The sequence below is a fragment of the Lonchura striata genome, chromosome 2, assembly GCF_050655825.1.
Source record: "Lonchura striata isolate lonStrDom1 chromosome 2, ASM5065582v1, whole genome shotgun sequence".
Classification (NCBI taxonomy): domain Eukaryota; kingdom Metazoa; phylum Chordata; class Aves; order Passeriformes; family Estrildidae; genus Lonchura; species Lonchura striata.
The window spans coordinates 91,564,693-91,590,834 of record NC_140704.1 but is presented as its reverse complement, the minus strand read 5'-3'; the positions used below and the strand labels follow the sequence as shown (position 1 = coordinate 91,590,834).

At 39.4% G+C, this 26,142-nt stretch overlaps 1 long non-coding RNA gene across 1 annotated transcript in view; it reads left to right on the top strand.

Moving 5' to 3' along the window:
* LOC146768334 (uncharacterized) overlaps window positions 1–26,142 on the top strand; it is a 72,473-nt gene extending 46,331 nt beyond the window's left edge. The window contains exon 3 of the long non-coding RNA XR_014953386.1: window positions 1–26,142. This exon is cut by the window's left edge and continues 2,197 nt beyond it. This is a non-coding gene — a long non-coding RNA (uncharacterized LOC146768334).

Genomic DNA, 26,142 nt, shown 5'->3' with positions numbered 1-26,142 from the left:
AAGGGTGAATTGTGGGGCCATATATATTGACAGTCATCTGTATTGCAGCAGATACAATACCAAGGGCATCAGCAATATGATAATTAAAAATAAAATCAATGAGCAGAGAAATTCAGTTAGAGCAAAGGTTAAATTTTAAGTATGACTATAGTTCATCCAGTTTTTGAGCAGAAATAATGAGACATTACATTAAAAATGTAGTCATTAAACAATGTCTGTGTAGATACATGAAGGAGTGAGGTAGACAGAAAGAAAAGGTTCTTAGCAGCGGAATACTTTTAGTTCCTTTTTAATGCCAGGGATTCTGGCTTTGCCTATGAAATAACAGATAATGGTAGATTATGTATCACTAGCAGAAAAAATGTTTTTCTGGGAGGAAGGAAGGACAAACATAAAACAAAACCATGGTAACACATTGTTAGCACAAAGAAGCTTAGAAAATCTTAGGACTCTAGAGAACACTTAAAGTTTGACTGGAAGGAACTTTTACCTAAGTCCTTCTGTGTGTCTTGGGCCTGGGGAATTGTGTGCACTCCTGAGAAAATATTGGTGAATACAATAAAATTCAAACGAGCCTCTTGAATTCATGTATATTAGAAGTTTTGTAAAAGATTTGAATTAATAGCAAGATGCTCCTGGTAAGCTCCTATCACTGTACCTCTTGGCTCTGAACATGCCTGTTTCTATATCACAGAATCGCAGACTAAACTGAATTGGAAGTTTCATTAAGTCAAATTCAGCCCTGCACAGCACCATTCCCAGGAGTCACACCATGTGCTCAAGAGCATTATTTTAACACTTCTTGAACTCTGTCAGGCTTGTGCTGTGACCACTTCCTGGGGAGCCTGTTCCAGTGCCCAGCCACCCTCTCTGGCTGAACAAACCTTTCCTGGTATCGAGCCTAAACCTCCCCTGACACCACTTTGTGCTGTTTTCCCAGGTCTACATAGGTATTTTTCTTGATGGAGGCAGATTTTTGCTCTCAAGTGTGACTGTATGCTTAATTAGCAAAGACATATTACATAATGTTGTTTGGGATGTGTACATACTGGTAGTTTTATTCCTTTCTCTGCTGCTCTTTATCAAAAAATTTCTAGACAGTTATGAAGATTCCCACAAAGAGCTACGTCACAAAGAGCTATGCCTAAATTGCTCCAGATTCTTTTTTTGCTAGGTATATAGCATTACCAGTCTCAAGGTTATGAATTTAAATATAGTCATTTAGTGAGAAGTAGTTTATTTAATTTGAGGTTTTGTGAGTGTGTTTTTTCTTCTGTGAGGTGATTTCCTATCATTTGAGGGAGACATGTCACACTTCTATCTCCCATTGCAGGGCAAATCAGATTGTGTTCTTGTTTAGAAATTGAGATTTTTTTTTGAGTGCGGTTCATTCATATATGGATTTTGGATTATTATTATTCTGTATTTCTAAAAATTACTTCATTTGGTATAGCTATATTTTCATTCTTGTCAGTGTCTGCACAGTGGTTAGGAAGCATTGGAGTTATTCTGTTATCCAAAAAAAAAAAAAAAAAAGGGACAAGTCCTGCTACAGTCTCTTGTTTAGGCAGTGCAGTAGACTCTTATCCCTTGCAGTGGTGAGTCTAGGTCAGGCACAGGCTTACCCTGACACCAGCCCAGGGAAAGATCTCTTAACTGCAGTGAAATTGCAGTGACTTCATGTTGCAAGCTGTAAAAAGAACATGTCTTCCAGATTTTCTAGCACAGTAAAGCCCCTCCTGAAATGTTTTATTGTTTGTTTATGCAAACCTGCTTGCTGCATGACTAGTTAATCCTTTCTATGTCTAAGGTGGTACATGCTCCTAGACACTGTGATGTGGAGGTCAGTTTCTGAAGCAGCACAGCATTGCTGGCAGTGGAAATCAGACTTTCTGGGCATGTTCTTCTTGTATCTATGGATCATCATAATGTTTTTTTCAGACAGGGCCTTCACTCATCAGACAGCTCTTGCAAAGCAAGCAGAATCACTGTCATCTATCATAGGGAGAATCTGCTCAGAAATATTATTTTTATAAATAGTTTTGAAAATATGACTTGGTTTAAAATGAGCAGTACAAAAACCTGGGACACTTGCAAGTCATTTGAAAGCTGAACTTTTAAGGAAAGCTGATATAAAGTTTTTGTTTCTTATCTCTGTATCTGTGACTCCTATTCATCATAGAGTCTAACTACCAGAGAGTGGACTTGAAACTCTACTTTGGTGAGGCAAAGATGAGTACAGCAGGGAAGCATCAAAACAAGAAGGCAAAAGATTGGAAGAGCTGTTTTTAGGAAAAGCTTTATGCAAGAGGCAAGGCTGGCAGGTAGCAAGACTAGCCTTATGGAGGGGCTTTTTTGAGATAAGAAGTATTGTGGAATGTCTGCTAATGAAGGTGAGTCAGTGCAAAGACAGCTACAAGACAATAATGTAGGAGGAATTGTGGAATGCTTTTTCACATATATAGCATTAGACTGTTGACAGGACAACTCAAATTTTGAATAAAAGATGACTATTCCCTGAAGCATTAAACGGGGAAGGATAGTGTCCCTATTTGTGAAGGGCTTTAAGTAGAGTGTAAACAGCAATGCTCTGACCTGTTGAAATAGGAGTTTTCCCTCAAAAACTCTGTTTCTATTCAGCAAATAACATTGTCTCCGAAAAACCTAGCAAAATATCTTTTCATCATGACAGGATGAGAAATGAAAAATTTATGTGTTTTTTTAACTTTCTGTAAGGGTAAATAAGGCAGGGATAGAGGTTACCACACTGTACGTTTTTTTCCTAGGCTGCAGAAAGAGCACAGCTGGAATGGGTGCCAGAACAGATTATTTGATATAGTTTCCTTACACAGTGCAAAGTGGAGAATGATGATTTTATGTTATTTTATTCATAGCAAGCATTTCCTTCCCTCATGCAGGGCTGTCTTTATCCATTAAAAAAAAAAAAGTCTGAATGTGGGTAAATGGGTTCAAGCAAAAGAGACCGACTATGTGTTGATACCTGTCTAAACCTCAAATTATCTTAGTGGTGGAAGTGTGCAATTGTTAAAGAGGAAGTAACAAAATGCTTTCCTGCATGGAGGATTTTCATGCAAATGAAGAAACTTGTACATATTGTAAACGTTTAGGAGTCTAAGTGTTCATCACTTCATGATGATTATGTCGAGATTGCTCTCGTTTTAACTCTAAGGGCTCCTAATATCTGAGTAACAGGTCTAGTTTTGGGGATTCAGCTGTTATTCTGGAATGCCTGTTGGGAGCTACCAAAGAGCCATAGTCAATCCTTATCTGAACATGATGTTTTGTTTCATTAAAAAAATATTTATCATAATCATAGAATTGTAGCATACCATAGTGCTAGGAAGCTCAAACAGCATTTGAAACAAACTTTCTTGGCAAAAGCATAGTCTAGAAAACGTGTCCCTTCACCATGTCAATGTGAATCTTAAAAGTGTCTAATGATGGCAAATTCACCACTTCCCTGAGGAGATTCTTCCAATGGAAACTGTTCTTGTTATGAAAAATTTTCCTCTTGCATCCAATCAGAATCTCATGAGTAACTTGTGTCCATTACCCCTCATTTTTCGCACATAATGTTTTGTAAAAAGGGAGCCTCCATCTTCTTTGCTGACACTCTTTGATGAGGTTTCCCATAAATCTTCTTTTCTCAAGTCTGAACAAGCCAAATTCCCTACGACTTTTCTCATATGACAGTTGTCCTACCCCTCTGATCAGCTCTGTGGCCCTTTTTGGGACTCTTTTCAGCCTGTCCTGATCTTAATTTAGAATTGAATACCTAGGGATAGTCAGAACAGAGTTTGCTTGAGAAGGAGAGGTTTAAACCAAAACAACAGAATGCGGCCATAGCAGGAATTTCCAGAACTGAATGTGGTCTTTGTGCTACTGCTGGTGTGATGTGTCCATGGAGCAGAGGACTGTTGCAGGACAGTGGATAACCTCCATGAGGCAAGTGAGATGGGAAGAAGCTTGTAACTGAAAACTTATGCAAAACTTGTAACTTGTTTTGCATGAGAAGATGGACCATTTGCAGACTGTCAGCAACATCTGCCAAGAGGTGAATTTGAAATGGTATAGTGGGTAACACTGGGTAGAAAAATGAGATGGGAGAGGAAAGCAAGCATATTCTCCCTCAAGTATCTAATTTTAAAAGACAACAGCATGGTCTTACATTGCAATTGGAATAAAAGTATAGTGTTAGAGCAGTTCAGTTTTCTCAATATGATGTGTCTCAATAGATTATTTGGTATAGCCCTCATATCTGGAGCACTTGGGATTGTACTTCCACAATATGTTGTTTTGGATGGGAGACTGGCATAAATATTCCCTTCCCTAAAGGCAAATAATCTTACCCTTCTGTCTTAAATACTTTATGTTTAGAGTATGGCCGTGTTGTGAGCCTGCCCTGGAAACGGATCACTCTCAAAGGTAATCTGTCAAAAGTACAGAGATGTTTTAAAGCCAGATCAGCTCACAACAAAAGTACACAAATGTCACCCAAACACAGCTATCTTAACTGGAGTGGTAGATAGGAGAAAAGATTCTGACAATGCCTGAAGACAGGATTTTTGTGAGAAGATTTGTAATTGAATGTTGCAATTCTTGTTATGGGCAAAAAAAGCATTATTTTGCAGCTGGGAACTGAAATAATGTGAGGATAAGGACTCCTCTATAGCAGATTTTGTATTTCTTTTTTTCCGTTAATAGAACCATGTGAACACAATTTTGTGTCAACAGACTTAAAGTCAATCTGCATTCTGGAGCGGATGTAAACTGTGCTACAACCACAGGCTCCAGGATAATTGTATCCATGCTTGCACACTCATCCAGGTACCTGGGAAGCCTCCCTGGCAACTCACGCCCCAAGCAGCACTGTTTCAAAAATGTCACCCTCAAAGGAAGAGCCAAAGCAATAGGCTGAAGAAAGCGCTGACTTCACTTGTTGGATCAGAAAGCAAACACTAACCACTGAACTATTTTCCTTATCTGCCAGGCAAGTAATTTCCAAAAATGGTAACGGACAGATTTTTAAAAGCAAACCCATTGATCACAAGCCCAAGTCCACTCAAAGGCTGGCAGAGTTAGGGTAGAGGCCAAATTTGAAGTGCAGTGCCAGATTTCAAACAACTCCTTATGCAGGAGAGACTTCTGGTTTTTGTGCCTTTGAAAACTCTCCTTCAAAACTCAAGTGTTTAAGAAGATAAACGAGCAAGGAAATTGTATAAAATTTTCATCATCAACATAAATACAGTTAACTTCTCTATGATCATAACTTTTTGATTCAAAATATCTAATCTAGATAAATTACGGCTCTAAAAATTATGAAGCCACAAAAGGTTAAGATAGGATTATGGCTAAATTAGGCCCAAGTGAAAAATATACCCCTTGACAAGGAGTAGTCACAGCAATCTCAACTTCTGAACAGTCTCTGACTGCAAGAAACTGCCAGTTTTGAAGAAACATCTGTTTATTATTAAAGCATATAAAATATAAACAGGAAATAACTTTTCTGATTGAGCGGTTATATAAACAGAACTAAATTAGTGTAGGCACTCCCTGTGTGAGAGACTCAGTCTGTTAATGGTAAGTGATATCATTGGCTCAACAAGGTAGTTGCCAGAAAACCTGGGGATAGAGGGGTATTTTAGCACCTTTGCTCCACGGCAGACCTGAGGCAGGTTGTGTGATGCCTGGGGGCAGGGTGTCAAAATGCAGGGTGCCTGTCCTTGGGCATCCTGCTGGAGGGCTCTGCTGGTTAGCTCTCCCCCACAACGTGCTTGATCTCTCCACAGCCTCACAAGCCCCAGGAGTCCTTACCTGCTCACATACTCTTACCATGCTCTTCTCTGGAAAAGTACTGTGTACAGATCTCTTGCCCAGGCTAAAAAATGCCTTTTAAAAATAGCAGTGACAATCAGCTTCCAGTAAAATGGAGCATCTTTACTTTGAGATGGATACTCCTTAGCATTTGGACTACGTGGAGGAGGAGGCAAAGTAAAATGAGATGCTTACCAAGCTAACTGCTCTGGACCTTGCCTTTCAGCTTCCCTGTCTTTCATGTGAAAGGCTGAGAACTCAGGATCTGAATCATGAGGAGCTGCTAAAAAGAAGGTTATTTTTCTGAAGAGCTCTGTAGTTCATGTCATTAAGGCAAGAGTGTCTGAGGCTAATTAACATATGCTTTAAAGGCTACAATAATATTTTTCATACGTTATTTTCATTAAAATAGATCTAGTGCAGAAATGAGGGACATACAGTTGCAACTTTAATTTGGTCTAAGAATTCATGTAAAATGAACATGCAATAGAGGGAAAAATATTTTGAACAGTTTTGGACAGATGTCTCAACAGGAAATACCTTCAGTGTAGGTCTCAGTAAAAAAAACTTTCATGGCCTTTTCCTTAAATGGTGGATCTTGTGTGCCATGGTCCCAGTTGGCAATGGCTGAATGAAAGTCAGCAAGAAAGAGGACATAAGGAGAGTCAAGTCCTTCACCATTAAGGGATCTAACAAGCTTGTAGAACAGCATAAGAGCAGACAATGTAATCAGTCACTGGCTGTTTCAGCCACTGAGCAGGAATGCTGCTGAGCACTGCACTGGCTGCAAGGCCGAGAGGTCTGCTGAGCCTTCTGGCCAAACAGAATAACATGAAATTAAAAGAGAAGCTACTGGGATCCACTTTGAAAACAACTCATTCTATAATGCCTCTATCATAAGAGTATTTAAAAACCTTTTGCTACATCAAAGCACTACAACAGTTCCAATATTGTTTGGATGCTGTTGGTGGTCAATAATTTACATTTTTAAGGAATCTGGTTTTTTTCTTTAAGTCAGCATAGAAAATAGAGACAGAACGTGTTGCTGAAAATTGATGTTCTAGTAGATTGCTGTATGTACACCTGTAACAAGAAAGGCATGATTTAAATAGTGCCAGAAGAAATAGTTTAGCTTGGTTTGATATAATTTCTCTAAAAGTGCTGCATATTCTATAGGGAGCTTACCTTGAGTGCAGTGACCATGGCATCTGTAACATCCCACAGGAGCTCAGCAGCAGTCTGGAAAATGTATGGTATCATCAGATAAAACATTAAATAGAGGATTGTACTGGAATAGAGATAAAGCTAATGTGTAAAAGGGCAGTTTCTCTTACTCTTTTCACTGATAAGAAGTGCCATTTCCCTTATGCTTCTCTGAATCTCAATTAGCTGTCTCAACTACTTAAAAGAAGTTGAAGTCCATTTGGAATCATATTGAGTCTGACTGCCAGCATAGCAACATGTAGGTACATCTCTTTCACTTGTTTTGCATCTAGAAGATTTTCTTTTAAGTAAGAGGTAGAAGGGTGCTATATAATTTTAACTGTATCAGATATTGTTGTCTAGCTATGCAAAAGAAGAGTAGCTGTTTGAACTTCATGGAGAACTCACAACGTGCTCTTTAAACACTACAACAAAAGAAGAAATATTTCATATTGGTGATCAAAATTTTGCTCAGAACATGAGCCCGAGGACTTTCCTGAAGTCTGGCAATTCATCTAGGCTACAGAAATTTTAAAGGGAACCTTTTTTTTTTCTTTTTTCTGTAGGCTCATATTTTAAAACCTTTTTCCTTTTATAAATTTGTTTTAAGAAAGAACAATAATTTGCAAGATGCCATGGGATGTTTTTCTCCACTGCCAAGTGCTTAGGGAAAAAAAAAGTTCTTATTAGACAGCTAGGTTAGAATACTGAGCTGATCCTGTAATTCTCCTTCAATGGCACATGGTTTTTGTTCCAGCATAAAATTAACCCTGCTGCTTTTTCGTGAGAGGGGAGGAATAATTACTGTGCTTTGCTTTTTCTCATCAATATGTTGGCCTGCTTCCCTGTCTTTTTAGTACCTGGTTTACAGGCAACAGTAGCTTGGTTTTGTTTCCTGCTACCTCGTCCTTCAGCCACCAGTGTTTGCATGGTCATTTCACCTTGTGTGCTAATGGCCCTGCTTTCTAAACCCCAGCTATCTTACTCCACTGTGCTGTTGTGTGCTGATACTATACCATTAATCATTTTCACTTCTTCCACTGCTTGGGTATTCATCAGATGTCCTGAAGTTTGCTTTATGTTGCTCTTTTCTCTGTGCTGTTTTCCCTCTGATTCCTCAAGGATCTTTATACAAGTATTAACAGATTGCTATCAAACAAGTTGTAGTTAAATGGTGAGCTTATGCTTTGACCAAGGGAAGTACAAATGTATTATTTTCCCTTGTAGGACAACTTAAAACTCTTTTTTGTTTGTTTGCTTGTTTCTGTTTGTTTTTTATCAAGTGAAATGTTCTCACCCCTGTGCAGCATTTAATGGGGTTAAGGTGCAGTGGTAGTTACTTTCTGTAGGTAGCTATCTTTCCTAAATGCCAAGGCATAAGATTTGACTGATGCAGTGCAATATTGTGTTGAGATATTTCACTAAAGAGAACAGGCCGTACATTTGACCTCACACAAAATAGCTGCATAGTCTACATTAGTCTAGACCTGGCAGGTTCATACTGGTGCAATCACTACACACTGTTTTTAAGAAGGATTTTGGGGTTCAGTGTGTTGCTCGTACTTAGTGTAAGCTGAAAGATGCCAGACTTCTAAAAATTGCTTTATGAGAAATGAGTTGACAGCCTTTCTTATACATCTGTCATCTGGCTGGAAAGTAAGCATCAGGATCTTTTCAACTGTCAGCCAGCCAGAGACCCCCTTTCCCTGCATAGGAGAGATAGGAAACAGACATTGGCACCTCTTACTAGGATTTCAGCATTAGTGTTCCAGAGAAAGCTCGGTGGGTGTGAAGTTGATCTCTACTATTCTGGCAAGGCTGTGCTGCCCTGGCACAGATGATCAGAAAAGTTTCTTTTTAGCTCATAATGAGGACTGCAAAACACTTTTGCTTGGGGAAACTGCTGCTTGTGGTGACCCTGCCCAGACTGAGTTACTTCTGGTTGTAAAATGATGATTTATTGTTTGAGCTTGGTGCTTTTGGGGAAGGATTGAAAATTGCAGTAGGATGTGAGGTGTAAAACCACAGTGCAGCCCACAGCAAAATAGTGGAGACAGCACCTCAATGCTGACTTCCAGAATGCACAGTTCCCATTTGTCTCAAAGTAGCCTGAACAAGTCCAGCTGTTCTGATGCAAGGATTCTGGCAGGCCATGATGTCTGGTGCTAGCCCAGAGCTCCTCATTGTGTTGTCATGCTTCAGGCTGAAACATGTTCCTTCTCCTGGTCCCTCCAGCCTTCCCAAAACATCCAGAATACCAATGCATTTAAAATATTGCAAGCACATAAATATTTTAACAGATTACTAGGAGGTACTGGTCTGGCATGCTACACTGTAAGAATGCCAAAGCAAATGTTGAGAGAGACTTTTTTCTTTTAACAAGGTCTGAGAATGCTGTCTGTCTTCACCTTGGGTCTTTTAGTTGGGTTGTTTTTTGGGTTTTTTTGCATGTTTTGAGTAAGCTTTCACCGCAAGAATTCTGATGGAGTTCTTCTGACTTATGGTGTACTGCAAAAGTACATCAAATGGCTCTGTTCCAGGGAGAAAATATACCCAATGCAAATCATGATAGACTTGTTTTATGTCTGTAGGCTCTTGATGAAGCATAGACCTGATTCAGACCTCTATTCAGCACTGCATCTTTCAATGCCCCTTTCCCAAGGTTTAGTTAAACCCCATTCCCTCACACAAGATGCTGTTACAAGTCAGGTGGTGATCATGATCTATCACACAGTTGACTGTGGCACCCAAAATAGAAATTCTGTGGTGACCTATCACCTGAAGATGCCATATTTCTTCTTAATGTGTTGTCCTCTGCTGAGATGTCTGTCCACAGTCTGGCTCTTAAAATTCATGACCAGCACCATCAACCTGTACCATTCATACTCTCACAGTGACTAATTCTGTCTGCCTGTGATAACTTTATCCTATACAGGCCAAGGGGAGGAGTTGTGTATTTTGGCTCACCAAGTCAATGGAGAACCCTGACAATGATCTGCATCATTATAATTTATGAATATCAGTCACTGCTGTTTCCTGAGCTGAACCAGCAGTTTCCTTGTCTGTGTCTGGTTCTCCCCATAGTGTGAACACCTCTGTTTATAAGTTTGTACTTCCTCAGTTTGCACATTCCTTTCTGCTTTGGAGCCTCTCTGCCTCGGCCTTGTTTGTTCAGGGAAGTAGCTGATTAAAAAGCAGAAACTCTTTTTTTTTTTTCTTTTCATGTATTTTGCTTCAGAATGCGATTTGTGGCCTGAAGTTCAACAGGTGGGATCTTGCTGTTACATTTGTTGCTGAGCAGAGGGAAAGACTCAGAGCAGCTTTGTGGCTCCAGTGAGAAAAAAGAGATGGAGGAAAGTTAATACACCCTGGCTGCTCTGAATGTGTGCAGGGGACAGGAACTGTATGTCAGACTGGCCCACCTGGTTCAGACACAGTCATGCTGTCAAGGCTGTAGGTGTGTGTTCCTCCTTGTTGAGCAAGCAGTGCTGTCCTGTGTGTGCACAGAGTAAGCCACTGAAAAACAGAACACAACACACTCATAATACCAGAACCAAGAGCTTTTGGTTTTCAGTGGCTATAAACTATAGCCAGCATGGACAAGAACTCCTTCCTCTGTGGGTTTTCTGATATCTTAAACAGTACAAGTTTTCATTGCACTGATTCCTTTACTTGTGGGGCTTACAGGATATTTCTCCACTATTAGGGTGATTTTTTTATGACAGAACCTCAGAGAAGTCTACAGTGCTGAAATTATCGTTTTAGGTTCTAATGTTAGTGATGGTAGAAGAGAGTAAGAAAAAGAGCAAGAAGCTTAGAAGAAAAGATACACATAGGCAAATATTACCTCAACCTAATTTCCATATCAAGACAGGTTAAGCAAAGGAAAAAATAGCAGCTATTGCTTTTTTCCCCCCACTGGGTCTCTAGAACTGTTTGAAAGGGCTGTTTAAGTGTTCATGCACCTGTTTTTGCACCTTGGAGACTCAGTACTGAGCCTCTGTGGCTTTGAGGAGGTTGGCAGGCAATGCATCCATTGCTTGCACTGAAGCTCTGGAAGGCTGTGATTGAATTAAGAGGTGGCCTCCAGTGAGGGACTCCTTTTCTACTTATCAGCAAATAAAAGCATGTGCACTGCAGGTGAGAGAGCTTTAAGTAGCACCTTCAGAGCCATTCATCTCTTCACGCCCAGAGCTGAACCTGAACAGCAAACTGCAACTGTGACAGCTGAGAATGAAGGCTCGTGCCAGCTCTGAAACATTGGTTCTATAGTCACTCACAGCTGTGACAAAAAGGCTGAACTTAGATGCATTGCCAAGAAATCCTGGGGATGGGAATACCTTACCTAGAAAATATAGTTGATTTGTCACTTTCCTAAGTTATTTTGTTTCCCACTGAGTCATTTCTCCTCCACCCAAAATACATTTTTGCTTTATTCCCTTGAAATTGAAGGATTATTGGAAGTAAAGACTCTTAATGAAAGTAGTTAAGTCTCTCCAGATGTCTGCATGGAACTCAAACCATGATTGCTCAAATAATAAGAGGAACCCCTAGATAACTGAAATTGTCCCCTCATGCTGCTGACAGAACTTGACTAAAAGATTTTTTTAAATTATTATTCTTTATAAATTCAGCATACCAAAGAATTTGGGAATAAGTATTTTAAATGTCAGTTTAGGAATACTAAGAGTCAGATAGATTCCACTCAGCTTTTTCTTTTAGAACTTTCTTTTTAAAGAAGCTCATAAATTAGAATCCCAGCTTTGTTTCTGCATGGTGAAGTTCTATGGTGGATGCCTTGCTGCGACTTAGTAGCAGCTGCTCTCCAGTCTTTTCCATGGCATGCTTTCTTAATGCTTAGAGGAAATTTTAGGAAAGGAGAAATGGCTTTTAGAGAAACTGTGAGGGGGGTTGATTAACTTGTTTTCAACAAAACATGACAACAGTGACAGAATTACTATACCTACTCCTTTTGAAGGAACAGAGGAACATTGCCCTGTTGCTTCCTCTATGGCTCTGCTGTGCCTCGATAAAGGCTGGAGCAGACCAGGAGAGCAGAACATGGTGATTCCAAATGGGAAGTGCATTTTGGGTTGCAAGATACAGAGGGGAATCTGTTGCCTGAAATGGTTTTCAGTGACTTCAGTAGATGTACTTGGAGCTGAGGTTTGCTGCCAATCCATCAGTAGTTTATTTGCAGTTCTGCCTGTGTGCAATGGCATTGGTCTTGCTTACATAAGGTTTCTTCTTGAAGCATTTCTCTGTTGCAGTGCAGCAGTCAAGCATTTTCCTGACAAGCAAAGAGATTTTGTTGTAGCAAAATCTTTGGAGACAAGATTATATGGGGTATTCATCATCTTGTATTGTTCTGTGACACACAAAGTACCAACAGGTGCCATTAGAGATGCTGCTCTGACAATGCTTTTTTAATAGTTGTGGAATGATCCCTGCTGCCCCCACAATGCCAAGCCAGCTGTCTGTGTGTATCCTAGGGCTATGGCTTCACCAGCAACTTTTAATTTAAAATCCAAATATTGGCATAAGTTCACTGAAGGGTAAAGCAATGAGTGTAGAAACTGCTATAAAGGAGCAAGGTTTTTCCAGAGAGATCCAGAAGACCTGTTGTTCCTTGGCCAATTTGTTGTTGCAGCCTGAGGACGAGCATCCTGCTATTCTCACAGAGGGATAGAAGAGCAGACTAGAGAGAGATTAGCATTGTGTGTCAAATATTTCTGTTCATGGTCTGCAATCTGGGATTTTTAATTAGTTGTATGCCAGTTATTGTATAGATGAACATGTTAGGAAAAGTGGAGACAAATGTTTACTCTAATGTGGTGTCCAGATTTAATAAATCCTGACAGACAGTCAAGCTACAGGAAGCTCTGAAATGGCCTACCAAAAGATCTATGATTACTGAATTACTTCAGAGAATTTTTTCAATATGAATCCATCCTCAATGCACCTTCTTCAGTGTCCCCACAGAGACAAACTGAAAGGCAAGCAACACTTAGAAGGCTTTTTAGTTGAGAACTGCATTTATGAGACACATTTTTCTGTGGAAGACCTACAGCATTTCAATGAAGTAAAATGCCAAGTTAATGAAAGTGTGAAGAAAATAAATCTGTTATGGTTTAAAAAATGGGTTATATTTTCTTTAAATGCACTACAATCCAGAAGATTAGTTCTGCTTTGGAATACATCTTCCTGGCCATAATGAAATTTGTGAAGGGCTTTTAAGATGTTCAGTTTCCTTTTCCTTAGCTTTTCAGATGCCTCTTCTTGTACAAAACCTGCTGCAACTAACATCCTGGTAGAGCTACATGGTTTTCTTCAGCCAAAATTGCTACACCCACAGCCTATTATGGAAGTGGGTTACAGGTCCCTCCAACAAATTCTTTGTTTCTCATGGTATAAAAAGTCTTTGGAGAGGGAGGGGTGAGTGGCCTGTTCTGTTCACACCAAAGGTTATTCTACTTCATTTGATCCAGCTGTGAATAGCCCCAGAACTGTCAGGATGATGTGTTTTTCTGGCAGAACTTGCACCAACTGAGAGCAATCAGCCTTCTGGTTGTATATTTGTACTCCATGAATTGACACCATGTTTTTTTACTTGTGTTGTGAAAAGGTAGAGATTTTGTCTCACAGGGAGTTATCTGTCTTAATTGGGCACTAACTCTGATTGCTAATTTTTCTTTGAAATGCTTATTTTAGTACACTGTGTTGTAGGTTTGGAGGACTCTGAGTTTTGACACAGTGTAAAAGTAGAGGACTTTTTTTGTTTTTTGTTGTTTTGATGAGATTGGTCTTCCTGCTGTCACTGCACTTACCTCTCTATAGTAGTAATTAAATGTTTGTATGGTTGGAACAGGGGATGATGTTTCTATGCTGTAGAACCTTGTGCAGGCTGACCTGAGTAACTGGCACTGAAGTCAACAGCAAGCTGTTGTGGGACAGTGCCTAAGCAGTTGATATTCCACCTGATAACATGCCCAGTTTGGAGAGTTTTATTTAGAGTTGTGTCACGTGGACGTATCTTTTGACCTCGGAAATTCTTCTAGAAGCTTCACGAGAGGAACAGCAAGATGTAGGATACCCTATGCTTTGGAGGTATGATGAGATGGGCAAACTTAGGTTAATTAAAATAACTATTTAAGGAACCTAAAAGGTCAGATCTCTGAATACCACATCCTGATTGCTGGGAATGAAGAGACCAATTGGCTCGGTCCTTGTTAGCATTGCTTTCCCAGTGGCTGTGCTACAATGTGTTTTAGGTTATGGGTTGCCTCTATGTGTTTCACATGTGACAGTGAGAAACATTTACTGCTAAACATTTACTGCTTCCCAGCACGAGATACACTCTATAATCCACATTATCCAGATGCTTATTGGAAAAGTCACTGAAATTAAATGTTTCTATTGCCTGTCAGAACTGTAAGCGTGAAATCCTCAAGGAAGGTTCTTCATGGCGCAGCTGTTGGCAGTCATGGAGTTGGTAGCCTGCAGGTGGGGATGCTCACCCTGGTGCTCCTCGTGTTTCAGTGCTGTGGGTTCACTACGAGTCCTGGAACAATAGCCCTGACCTGTGCTGCAGGTAGAGGGCTGAAGTTCATCTCTTGTTGAGGTGTGCTCCCCACTGATTCCTGAGATTCATGTCTGGGTTTAAGCACCTGTATCTCACTGACAATTACTTGATAAATATTTGTAAAAAAACTGAAATCTTTGAACTGCATTATAGCCCTTCACTTTTGCCGCTTAAAATACTGGCTTTATAACAAAGCAATTTAATGACATTTTGAGGAAATTACAAGTTCAGAAATTGAACTGCTAGAGGTGAATTTTTTACTTTACTGTTAAATACATTTACTGGGGTTATATCCTGGTCTCTGCTGAATAGCTTTGCTGTTCAGCCATTTCCCAGAGGAACATATTCCAACTGAAATTCCCAAGGGTGCAGGGGCCAGGCAAGTCCTGGTGGGCATCAGCACACCAGATGAGGATGTTTGGCACTTCAAGCTTGGAGAAACCCTACCATTCTCTTTTCCCAGGTTTCCTGGCTTGCTGCTTAAGCGCAGTGCCCTCTGTCCACTGTCTGTATGTGCCAATCAGTTCATGATACAGCTACCTTGGTGCCGCCCCACCACAGTGCAGACAGCAGTGTATCCCACAGCTCCAGAATTCACTACAACATGGAAAAGGAGACAAAAAGAAGTTTAATGAAAATTCCAAACCATGTAGCTTTCCCAAGATACTACAAGAACTGTGCAGTTGTGCATAAAGCAATTAAAATAATTCTGCCCCAGCCTCCCTTTTCCTGGGGAACAGTAACTGACTCTAGGCACAAATTTTACAGGATTCAGATTCCCTTTTGTGGCTTCTTGTCTGCATTGCACGTTTGAATGTCTGCTGACAGTTTTTTCTTACCTAGTGGTGCAGGCAAAGAGTCACCTCTCATTTTTTTCCCATGGTGCTCAACTTTTCCATCATTTGCTCAAGTATTGGCCTCCCCCATTCCCCCTGCCTTCAACCACTGCTCTTTTAAGCTCTGTGGTCTCCAAGCCTAACACCTGAGCCTTTGTTCTGCTTCTGTGGAAATATAATTCTTTCAGCTTCCTCCAGATAAGTTAGGGAAAAGCAGCTTTATCAAGGATATTGCTCCTCTTCATTCTCCCGAGGCAGCATTGGTTCAGGTAGTGATAATCTTTAATAATCAGCCTGTTTTGAGACAAATCTTCCTACACACTTCCTCCCTTCTCCAAAATATGTTGAGTAGCACACAGAATACAGTGAATGGTTTAAGAAAAGAGACTGTTTATAAAATCGAATTGAAATTCATGTATTGTACAAAGACAGATTCCCCAAACTGTTTTTCACCCACACTAATTATGGGGAAAAAGGGGCATATTTATACACAGAGTGTCTCTTAATAAGTAAAATGTTTCCATCATAATAAGCTGTTAATTAAAGTTTGTTAGACTACCAGGTATTATTATTCTGATAAAGTTAATATTAAAAATAATAAATTGTCATTTACATTTGACTAATCTTGAGACAGATTTCAATGGATTCTTTTAATTTCATGTAATCATCACACTGAGTTATTCCCTAGAGCTGTAAAATTATGTCTGTGAAAAAATATATAGTCTTATTGTCAATAGTTAGAAAAATTAAAATCCTGTATGCTTATTATGTCTTTTAGCTCAATACTAAATCTTACAGAAATAAAACCCCAGGAGAGCTGAATTCATAATTTGGAATGTTATGCAAATGGAACAACCATAGTTAGAAGTTGAAGAAGCACTTGATACTCAAACAATGAAAACACATTATAAATATGACCAATTGTATTTCAAGTCGAAGTTGTAGAAAAAGAAGCAGGAGTAATGAATCAAAGCAATGCTAAGAGTAATTAATAGCACTAACTAGGAAGATATTTTGGTAAGAAGTGCTTTCAAAGGTTCAAGGTTCTGAGAAAGGCTCTAGCAGTCTTTCAGATCACTCAAACACAGCTTATGATTGCAATATGCAAATAGCTTTGTGGCGTTAGCAGAAGTTAAACTACTGACAGAATGAGGGATATATTTCATGTACCTCCTCCAGGTGAGCTCTCACAGAGCAGAAAGGGCAGCTGGCTGAAGAGATGCCCTCTAATGTCTCTGTTAGATTCAATTCATTATATTCTGCATGTAATCCAAAATGCAGTTGTGAGGGAGATTAATATCCTGAGTCAGGTATTTTTCTATGCAAGGAAGACTTCATTTCATTAGAGGAGGAACAGGGCAGAATGGGAAAGCCTACTCTTGCAGTTGTTCAAAATATGCAGGTACTAATGTGAGATTTATGCGCAATTCACAGGACTGCAGTCAAAAGTGCATGGCATTGCTAGCAGTGGGATCTACTGAATAAATAAAAGAAGTCATAGAAATATTATCTCTGAATGCATTCTAGAGCTGGAGTCAGACTAAAAACTGATGACAATAATACAGGGAGCATACAGTCATGACTGTGGAGGGAAGACCAAGGGAGAAAATTGGACCAGACGATTTGGTCTTCATTTTTTTCTAGAATCTGTAGTTTTTTTGATAAATAAAGAGACTTTGTAAAAATGGCCACCGAGATTTATAGATCAATGGAAAATTAATTCCTGAGGGAGTAGAAAAGATCAGTAATACAGGTTTTTCTGCTTGAAGTACTGGTTATAATGGCAACCTGTTCAATTAGTATGTTGCCATCGTATCTTTCTGATACTAGTCCAAAACTAGCATGTGCTATGCGTTTTCAAGGATTTGCTGACTAAGGCTGAAATTGGAACTATCTGGGACAAATACATTATTAAGGAATGCAATGGAAATTGGAAGAGTATATTTGAAATTGTGCACATCCCTGTGTCACTGAATACAAGCATTGCTCTTTCTCCAGTTTTGCTCTCTGCCTCTTCTCAGCACCCTTAGGCTCACCCTTCATGTCATACCCTTCAGCTTTTTCACCACTCTGGACCTGGGGAGCTTTCCTGGCTGTTCCCTGGAGCCTGGCCCGTGCTCCTTCCTTCTGTTAGCTAGAATGGCTGCCCTGGGGGAACCCATGGGAATAATTCCTCTCCATTGTGCTGCCTCGAAATCTCCTGTAGCACTTCTGGCCCCTTAAGCTTGAGAAATGTTAGGATGGTAAGGATGAAGTCTTGTTGGTTTTTTTTTGTTGTGTTGTTTTTTGTTGTTGTTTTTTGTGTTTTTTTAATACAGTTCTTCAAAATGCTAATAGCAGGTCATATTTTTCATGGCAACTTAGTCTTCATAAATTTCAGCCAAAAATGTTTAAATTCTAAAGTGTTGTTGACTGTGGGGACATAGTGAAGAAGTAAATTCCTAGTAGGTTTGGTATGTGCAATTATGGGGTTAGACCTTGCAGATGGAGTAGATTATTCTTCCATCACTTTTTGGTTACTTTAAAATAGGCAGTGTGAAAAAACTCTTAGCTGGTGTTTTTCTTGCTTCTGAAGAAGTTTACTCTTACTTTCTTTTGGGGTTTGGCTTGGACTTTGCATACAAACTGAGGTGACTTAGCACAGCAGACTTCATTCATCACAACACATCATCATTGAGAAGCTATGTATTTTTTTAAAAAGATATGTTACAAGTGCCCTATATGTTACCAAAAATAATTTTGGTCAGTTTTTGAACTTGTTTGCTTGTTTTTTTATCATAAGTACCTACATAGACATCTGTGTATCTACATCATGCTTAAATTAGTATAAGGTAGAGAATAAGCAGACATTTACAAAAAGCTACAGTGAATACTGGCCTTTTCTTTGACAGAACTTCATGGGACATATTGTGCCCGTTTTGTATTATTTTAAGAAGGCAGTGAGTACTAAAATATTGGTTTTGTAAATAGGATTGACGCTCAAAGCTGGGCGCTTCAGTGGCCTCCTGAGGCCATCTAGGCTGGCTGCCTCTGAGCATGAGTTCCCTGACCAGCTCAAAATAATGCCAGCTGCAGATCTTCAGGACTGGTCAGTGTCTGATCTTGTCACTTATTCATCTGTGTTTTGTTCCATGGCTTTGAAGTTCCTTATTGGGAAGGAACTGGCATTATTGCTGTGGTTTAGTTAGTGTATGGGGATCTCTTTGCCTATGGCAACAAAATAGGTGAAATCTCACTCCTCTCTTCCCTTTTCTTTCCTCACTAGTTATTCTGTCTTTAAAGAACAAGTCTAGGATTTGCTGGCGTACGTGCATATCCTACTCTGAGTAAAGATCTGGCACTGAGTAAGTCAATAAGTTAAAGTTTGAGGGAAAAAAGAAAAGTAGGGAAACCAGTGTCTCTGAGCATGGCAAGCCATTCCTGTTCTCTGAAAATTAAGCAATGAGATTAAACCAGCTTCAGTCATCATGTTTTCTTTCCAAATTCTTTGTTTCACATGAGGCTGTTTGTGCAATGCAGAAGTGATGAAATATCAGGGGTTAGACTGGAAGCACCTTCCCAACCTTAACTTGGTGCCAGTGCTGCACAATGGGATGTCAGGCTGCTTCAGACTTTAGTGCTCCCCTTCTTTGAAATGAGGGATTGTTGTGGTTTCACCCTAGGCAGCAGCCAAGCCCCACATAGCTGCTCACTCACTACCCAACCAGCAGGATTTTGGAGAGAATTGGAAGGGTAAAAACAAAAGAACTCCTGGGTAGAGATAGTGACAGTTTAATAGAGAAAAAGCTGAGCATTACAAGCAAAGTGAAAAAAGGAATTGATTCACTGTTCCCCTTGGGCAGGCAGGTGTTCTGCCAGCTCCAGGAGAGCAGGGATCCATCACATGTAATTGTGACTTGGGAAGACAGACACCATCTCTCCGAATGTCCCTTCCCCCCACTTTATATACTGAGCATGATGTCGTGGTCTGGAATATCCTGTTGGTTAGTTGGGGTCACTGTCCTGGCTGTGTCTCCTCCCAGGCTCCCAAGCACCCCCACCCCATTGCTGGCATTGCAGTATGAGAAGCAGCAAAAGCCTTGGCTCTGTATGAGCCCTGCTCAGCAATAACAAAATCATTTCTATATTGCCAACCCTGTGTTCTGCACAAATCCAAAACACAGCCCCATACGAGCTACTCTGATGAAAACTAACACTATCCAAGCAAAAACCAGCATGTGGAAGTTGTTACCTTCAGGAGCCACACCATAATAGACTTAGTCTGAGTCTATTCTCCTCCAAAATAGTATTTTGTAATAGCAGTGTGAGCAAATGTATTTGTAAGGCATATATTATTTGGCAAGTTTTCTGATTGGAAGGGACTCTGATCTCATTAGTATGTGATTCCAGAGGAAAATTGGATAAAGAAAGTGATTCTTTCTTGAAGGAACTCGGGTAAACTCGTGCAGCTCTAAGACTTAGCAGAGGACTGTTTGTTTCTAAATATTATTTTTTATGTAATAGTTGATTTAGGGAAAACTACATTAGCCACTTTTGAGTAGCACTGACTGCATGCAACTTCCAAAGCCAAAAATAGGCAGTCAAATCTACTTTAGTATTTTTCTTTTTGTCACCTCCAGCAGACATCTGGTCTTCAAAACTGTCTTCTTCACCGGTGTCTACAGACCCTCATCTCAAAGCACAGACACAAATGGTCCTGGTGGTACTTGACTCTGTACATGCATGTGACACCCACATGCCATTTGTGCTCAGAATTTTATGCACACAGATACACAGGACAGGGCACTTAGAAGTCTAGACTCACAGATTCCACTTTGCACACTGTTCAGATGGATATCTGCTTTTGAAAACTTAGTTCTTAAGCTTTGGGAATTTACAGGAAAATGAAGCAATGATTAATGACAATCCTATTTTTGGGTGTCCAGTTTATTTCTTAAATTACTTTAACACGTGTCACTTTTGCAAAATGCAGGTTTTTTTCTTTTTTTTTTTAATATAATTTAATAAGTTTTCTTTTTTTCATTCTTGGTAACAAAAAAGTACCAGTGATTTTCTAACTTCTCTGTAGTTATCCTTTGTTTTACTTTTTCTTCTGTGGCTGGTTTACTGTTTTTTCCTACTGGGAATGCAAAGTTATTTAGCCTTTGTTGCCTCAGCAATTAAAAAGTGTTAGGTCATGCTCCAGTCTTAGTCCCCTTGGATCTCCTCTTCAGTGCTACTGAGTTGTTTCCAAATATAATGGAAAATCGTCCTGTGTTAAGAGAGATGGATTCATTGTGACAGCTCTGTGCTTACTTCTTCATAATGAGTGGATTTTAAATAATTTATAGGCAAAAATGTGCTCCCTTGAAATTTCTGACTGTACCTGTCTCCTTGACATCTTAATGAAGTTTTGATTAGTTGAGTATCTGTTAAATGTGAGCCAGGAAATGTCAGAACCAAAAATCAGGAGGGAGAAAGAGAATATTGCATCACTGACTAAGACTTTCAATTGCTTTAGTTCTCCCCAAGTTTATAGGAAGCCAAGCTAGTGTCCACTCTGAACAAACTGTTATTTGGGATGTGCATGGGCAAGACAACACTTTCCTGCATGTTTTGCACCAAATCCCTATCCTGTGCACCTACCTGTGGTGGCAGAATCAAGTTTTGTGTGTTGCTTTGCTGCATCTGACAGTCATGGGTCTAAATTCTTGTTGTTCCTGCCTGAAAATTCAGGTTTACACATATACAGATTTTTTTTTTTAACTTCTAAAAATCTCTCTAGGGTGAATTTTCCCTGGCATATAAAATTCCTCCAGCAGTAAATTAAATTAAAATTTGCTTTGCAATCTCTCTGTTGTGAAAAAGTCCCAGGACTGCCTTTATCAGCTCTGTATGATTATACAAGACTAAAAATATCATTACTTTAAGACATCCACCATACTTCTGTTGATTGCCTGACAACCTCTGAGGTTTTCTGTGAGTTAGATTACTGGTTGCCTTTTGTGTTGATCAGTTTGACTTTTTACTATACCTTCTTGGAAAAAGAGAATCTTATCTGATCATGGAGAATGTTCTAATGGGACCTGCTGGTGAAATTAAGAAATGGTAGAATATTTTTTTTATTCCTAGACCTGACATCAATGAGCAATGAAAGTTATGTACAGTATAAATTACTTGTCTTGACAGTGTGCAAAGAAAATGGTCACAAACCTAAATGCAAATACCCAGCTCTGTCCAAAAATGAGAGATCATCCATAAATTAAAGAAAAATACCCCTCTCAGTAAATTTGATGTTTATTTTCAGACACCATCAAGTAGAGATATGATGAACTAGCCTGTTCCTGCCAATTTTCAAGGCTTCAGCATGTTGTTAAAGAAATAGGATTTTGACATTTCAGAACTTGTGGGGTTTTTTTGCTCTGAGTCAATCCAAATTGATTACTTTCCATAAATTGATGTTTCAAAACTTTTATTTTGGAAAAACCAGAAAATCAGCACTTGTCTGATGGTACTGGTGTACCTGAGAAGCCAGTTGCCAGTAAGAAGCTGCTTCCTTTTTCAGATCTTTGTGAGTAAAGTGACCAAAGAGCTCTGTGGCCATTGCAGGATTTCTGAACTGTGCAGGAGGCAGGCTAACAGGACTGACTGGTTTGTGCCACAACCTTGGGGATTTCTTGGTTCTGACTTTGGTGTCAGGACTGATGGAGCTGAAAACTGGACTGGATAGTGAAGGTATTGAACCTTCACTAGATCCACAAAGTTTGCTATATCCCAGGAATAACCTAAACAAAGGAAAATGAGTTGTTAATGTAATCAAAAGTATTTTAGAATGCTGGTTTCTCTTCAGGGCCTTTTATGATCCATTGGATTTTTCTTTATGAATTACCCTTAGGACTAAAATTATATTTTCATTTTAAAAAGCCCAACTTTGTCAATTAAAATGGTTTTTTTTTTATTCCTGTGGGAAACTTGCCATCGCTCAAAACATTACAGAAATTTTAATTTTGCTGTCCAGATTTGGTCAGTCAAGAATTCTTGCACTGAGCATGTGCCTTGCAGGGAGACAGAGCAGTTGGGAGACAGGAACTTTACCATTTGCCTCTAGATCTTCTCGAGTTCCTCATGGAGACCCAGGTAGTTTTAAGCTGCCTCCATAGCTGACCAAGTCACTTGAAGGTTCTGCTCCATTATTCTAGTGGCATTGCTGAACCACATCAGTGAACCATGCCATAGGCCCTGCTGCCCTGTACACGCCATGCAGAACTCTGATTTCCCCTCCCTGCCACATTAGTCCAGTGGCAGCCAAGTGTGCTGGTGCTTTCATAAATGTTTGTTGTCACTTGTGACCTCCACAAGCTGGTTTCTTAAATGAGAGGTTTGATATTCTTAGAGAAGAGAGGAATTAGCTGGCTTTTCTTTTGTTCACATTCATGTGAAATATTTGTAGTGAAATGCCCATATCTTGCTCATTCAAATGGAGAGATACTAACTTAATGTTTATTAAGCAAATAAGCTAAGAGTAAGAACCAATATGAGTATTTTTTTCTTGTTTAAATGTTAGCAAGCTCAGCTTAAAGGTCACTTCTTCCATCCATTTTTGCTGAACAAGTTGTTAGAGATACACACAGTTTTTTGAAATGGGAAGTAATGACTCGTTCCTCATTATGCAGTTCTAATCTATACTGCCCTCAGAGATCTCAGGCTTGCTTTATCTTGACTTCTAGCTGTGAAGTGCAGTACAGCAGTAGAAAGGTGTATGGAGAAGTTCCTCACACTTAAGTAAGGAGTATTTGGGCATTAAACCTGTGGAGCTTTTAGGAGAACCAAAAACACTGGGTGCCCTCCCTCAGGATGTCTTTTGGTAGTGTTATAATTACTTCAAAATGCATTGCACCTTAAAGCCATGCTGCACACCAGAGAAGTTAGGCTGTGGTGAGGAGGATGACAGAGATCAATATCTTTCCTCCCACTTCTCTCTGGTGCTCTTCTGCTAACTTCCCACATTCAGGCTGCTGTCTCCAGGGATTATGTTTGTGAGAGTCTGCCACAACCTACAGCCAGCTGCAGATGTTCCCTTTATACATGTAGATCCAAAAGTTTGTGCCAGAAGTGGGAGAGCTTATTTTTCTACTTTGGAGTAGCTTTGCTGTTTAGTGTGGGAATGCAACAGTTCTCAAAAATACCTTGCTTAGATTTCTTTCCAGAAACAATGTGATTTCAAATTGTCTGTATTTGCTTATGCAAGGATCATTGTTTTACTGCTGATTAAGCTTCTCTTGACCTCAAATGCAAGGTGAAGTAGCCTATGGACTACACATAGGCTGAAGCTGACTCAAGACAATGGGTGAAGAGTGTGTCTTGCCACATTTTAAAAGTAATATGGATCAGTCCCAGTCAGCTAATTTGGATTCCAATGAATATATCTGGTCAATTAATAAGAATAGGGAGACTTGAGGGATTTCTGTAAGGCAAGGTACTGTATGTCTGACTGTGTCAGCTATTTCTGCTGGTGAGCTGCAGTAGATTTCTCTGAAAAAGCTACTTCACTGTTCTTTTTGCAGACTTCTACCTAGCCATTGTGTTTGAGAAAAAGGGCTGCACTGCATCTTTAGATACAGTTTTTTTCTCAGGACAAGGAAAGGTTGAACCCTTATCGCAAGAATATAAAACCTAAGGGATACTGTCTTTAATTGCAACAGTGCATGTTCTTATTCACTTTGTAGGAGCAAGGGAATGGGGTGGGTGGTGGAGCATCCCAAACTATTATGATCTTAGAGCTTTGATAAGAAACGTATGTCTTTATGTTTTGTAAATATCTGTCACATAGACTTTCACAGCAAGTAACTATCTTACTAATGGAGAAACCAAAAATAACAGACTGGTTTCTCTTTCAAACAGCATCCTTAAACCAACATTTTTTTCTTCAAAGGCAGCAGTATAACATAGAGAGGCAAGAAGATCCTTTTGACATTTTGTGAATGTTACAGGAGTGTAGTAGCAAGGTGAGGTTTGCAACATTTCAAAGCCTTATTTGTTCTTCAGTATTTATTTGTCTCATGTCTTTGTGCAAAGAGGCAATGTCAAGGGAAAAAGTAAGTCTTTAAGTATTTTAAAGTGTTCATTTAGGATTAATTTCTGTGAGAACAGAATCCTAAATGTCAGACAGTGTTTGATTGTTCCCTGTGAAATCATCATTAAGAATTAGCCTTATTTGATATTTTAAGCACTTACACCTATTCAGAGAAAGTCAAGAGAAGAATTACCTAGATTAATTTTTTTTTAACTTTATCTGTAAAAAATGCCATTTTTGAACGCTCTTATGCAGACTGCATTGAATATTAGTTTATCCAAAGCATATCCCAGGCTTCACTTTGACTTCTCCTTTTATAAATGTTTTAGGAAACCTCCTAAAATATTATTATAAGACATCACAAAAACTCTGCTACTGGTTTCATTAGTAACCAATAAGCCTAAACAAGTTTCTGATGTCTTAAACTGTGCTGTCTAGCAGTGTTTGGAACCACAGTCAGACTGCATCTGTGTCTTGCTACAAGACATAGAGCAGAGAACCACTTAGATAAATTTTCTGCCTCTCATGGGTTCATGCTCATAGCTGGCTTTTACAGAAGTGCGGTTTGGAAAGTCGTCTCCAGCTGTGCCTGTGTGTACAGCTGTGAGGCTCAGTTCCTCCTCACAGCACTGTCCTTGCAGGTGTCTGTAGCCAGACACAGAGAATTTAAACAGGAACCTCCAGAGATTAAAACAGAACAACTGCTGAAACTCCCTCCAAAACCTTAATCCAACCACCCCTGCCAACTTTCTGCAAATAAAAGGTCTACATTTAGTGTGAGATGTTTCCTGTCCCCTGGGAACAGTGTAAAGAAGTGCATCAGTAATATTCTCCTATGGAGAGACTCTGGGCTGTGTTCATAAGCTCTGCAGACAATGGACATAGCACAAAAAAATCAGCAAAGGCAGTGGCTTAGTCCAGTTATATGCTCAAAAAACTGTGAAAAAAAGGTTTTATCTCTACTTTTCTTTTTTCCCCCTCATTTTGAAAACACTGCAGTTGTGAAGGCTGTTTTATTATATTACTGGAATTATTTTATTAATTATATTCTATGCAGAAGAATCATAGAAGAACTTAATTTGGTATAAGGATTTAATTCCAGAATTTTTTAATTATTTGTGTTACAGTAGATTTGAGTACATGCTGAGGCAAGATAACCACTTGGTGGTATTATTGCTTGGCATAACTCTTTCTATGAGAGGTCACAGATGAGGAGTGTTTTGGTTTGACATGCTTTCTGGTTTGGTTTTTTTGGTTGGTTTGGAGTTTTCTTTGTTTTTTTTTTTTTGTTGGTTAGCAGCATTTTTTAGTTGTGAAATGGCTTCAAGATTCCCATTTCTTACTGAAGTAATTAAGAGAAGTAAAAGGATTTGGCAAGCTCTCATCGTCCTCTTCTCTAACTGTAGTTCTGTTATTTGAAGGAAGTGATTTGCAAATAATATCAAGTGTAAATTGAGCAGAGAAGGTCCCTTGATTGCAGCTCAGTCTGATTTTTCTAAATCTTCCACACGAAAAGCTTGTGCTGCTCTGACTGACAGGGCAATTTCAGCGAGTAATGAGTAAAGATGGATGTCCCTGTGCAGTTAATCAAATTTTTTTTGGCAACACACTCTGTCAATATTTGAGGCTGTCAT